Source organism: Chiloscyllium punctatum, unplaced genomic scaffold (genome assembly GCF_047496795.1).
Source record: "Chiloscyllium punctatum isolate Juve2018m unplaced genomic scaffold, sChiPun1.3 scaffold_574, whole genome shotgun sequence".
Lineage (NCBI taxonomy): Eukaryota > Metazoa > Chordata > Chondrichthyes > Orectolobiformes > Hemiscylliidae > Chiloscyllium > Chiloscyllium punctatum.
In genome coordinates this window covers 30,001-32,500 of record NW_027310308.1, presented here as the reverse complement: position 1 = coordinate 32,500, position 2,500 = coordinate 30,001, and the positions used below count along the sequence as shown (strand labels likewise).

Sequence of the window (2,500 nt, the reverse complement as noted above, 5' to 3'; positions counted from 1 at the left end):
CTCACCACCCTTGGCCAGCGATGGTGTCGACGAGTGGCCGCCCCTGCCGCCTCCAGCGCCGCCGCGTCCACGCGCGGGGACGTGCTCGGCGCAATTCCACGGGACCGGAGACCCTCCCCCGTCCACGGCGGGAGGCGAAACTCGGAAGTGCCGGCTGCTTACTCGAGCGGAAGGGTCAGCCTGATTCCTGCCTTGCCGGAGGCCCGGTCGCGGGGGTGACGACCCGCCGCCCGGGACGTGCGAGGCACCAGCAGACAGAGACTGCCCGACGGTCAGAGAGAGGGAGAGAGGAGTGCCGAGGCTCAAGTGGCGAACGGTCGCGCAGGCACGCCACGCACATCGATCGCCAGCCGCGGAACGGCACGGCCTTCAGTGGGGCCGGCGGGCGACGCCGCTCCTGAACCCAGCGGCCCCGAGCCGGACGAGTTGAGGAAGGCACGCCGACGGTGACAGGGTGCGGAAGACACAGCGGTGGCCTTCTGGCGACTTGGCCCCCGACAGCCCGACGTTCCGCCGTCCTCCCGATGGCCAGGAGGACCGTGCGGGGGTCGGCCGACGGCGTGGTAGGTGTGCCTGCACGGTGACGGAGCACACACCACGCCCGCCAACCCCTCCGTACCTCCCGAGACCGGTGGCAGGACGGAGCGGAAAACGTGCGGACTGAACGGGAGAGCCAAGAGCCAGCGATCCACGCGCGTGCGACCGTCCAAGTCACAGCGTTCGACGAAAACCTCCTCCCTCGGCCAGGCACTCGGCGCCAGCAGGGGAGACAGGATCAGACGCCCCGCCGGCCACTTAAGGCCGAGGACGAACCACGAGACGGGCGGCTGCAGCAGCGGGCGGCCTGCAGCTCCCAGCACTCTCAATCGATCAACCATCGAGTCGGGTCAGCGTGTCAAACCGGCGAGCTCCACGGTCAGGCCGGCGGCGCACCAGCACCGGACCTCCGCGGCTCCCTTCACTCTTTCCACTGCCAGCCAACCGAGAGACGGACCCAATGCGGACGTGCAGAGCTTAGGCAGACCCCCCACTGGAGGCTCAACACTTCGTGGCAGCTCCGTGTCCCAGAGACCAGGAGGGTTGGCACACACACACAGTGTGAACCACCGACAGCCATTCTGGGACCGGTGACAGCCGTGCTGGCCCCACTGCCACGACACAGACGGACGCCAGGCCGCGCTCCCCGGCGGGGGGATGGCGTCGAGCCTGACGAACGGAATGTGCAGGGTGGGGGGGGAAAGGCCAAGCGCTCCGACGCCGGAGGGCTCCGGAGTCTGAACTTAGGGGGACAAAGAGGACGGGTCCTCTGCGACACCCCAGCCGCGCTCTCGCCAGCCAAGGCGAGTGCGATTGATTGCCAAACGACCCTCAGACAGGCGTGGCCCCGGGAAGAACCCGGGGCCGCAAAGTGCGTTCAAAGTGTCGATGATCAATGTGTCCTGCAATTCACATTAATTCTCGCAGCTAGCTGCGTTCGTCATCGACGCACGAGCCGAGTGATCCACCGTCAAGAGTTGTCTGAGTTTGTTTTAGGTCTCTCCCTCGCCAGAGGAAAGCGACCCGGACCGCACATACGCTCCCCACCTTGAGCTACAGCCACCTGCACGCCGGCGTGCGGGCGGAGCAGGGTGGCGTGAAGCGATGGGGAGCACCATCCTGGTGCGGCCCGCAGAAACATACGTCTATTGGGGGGAGGAGGACAGGGCGCCCAAGAGGCGATGCGTGCCCCAACGCACCGCAGCGACGGAGGCAGGATCACCGCCACCATGTCGCCCGCCTAGTATCACGAGGCGTGCAGCAGCTTTGCCCTAGGAAAAGCAGAGGCGGGAACGGGCACCGGCCATCGGTTCGGCAGCGTCACTGACGCGTGCACGTGGCGGCGTGTCGGCGAGCGGACTTCCTGCGAGGAGGCGGGGGCGGCACTCGCCCGAGCAGACGCCCGCCCGGCCCAGCCACCGCCGAGGTGGACTGGGAGTCGCGGCAACGGCTCGTCATACTCGTTCCCACACTCACAGCGCAGCTTGCCCGCAAGCCACCGACCACCGATCGACGCCAGGCGCCCCGACCGAGAGCGGGATCGCTCGTTCGCCCTGCTGGCAGTTCGCTGGGGATCACTACTGCACGGAGCTCGGAGACCGACGGGCGGCAACTCGAGAGTCTTTAAACCACCACCCCCATCCCGCAAGTGCAAAGAGGCTGTATACGCACAGACGGGTGAGGGGAATAGGTACCCCGTCGGGTTTGAAGGGAGCGTGACTAGATAGCAACGATGTAAACCCAGCCGATTTGGGAGCGAAAGACCGGCGCCTGCATCACCGGCTTCGTTTCCCGTGGCTGGAGAGTACACCGAAACCCTCCGTCTGTCGCGAGCTCCCGACGACGCGGTGCCGCCAAGCAGCAGGGCCGGACCTGGTGTGGCTCCCCTCGTCGATCACAGACCGGTCGGCACTACTGACGAGACGGTGGAACGGGCTTCGCCCCTTGTGACGAAGGGTGATGC

The 2,500-nt window shown here is 67.0% G+C and overlaps 1 non-coding gene across 1 annotated transcript; it reads right to left on the bottom strand.

Annotated features, from left to right (window-relative positions):
* Positions 1-1,362: 1,362 nt before the first annotated feature.
* Positions 1,363-1,516, bottom strand: LOC140473305 (5.8S ribosomal RNA). Its single transcript, XR_011958249.1, has one exon. It is a non-coding gene; the product is annotated as a 5.8S ribosomal RNA (ribosomal RNA).
* Between the last annotated feature and the right edge of the window lie 984 nt (positions 1,517-2,500).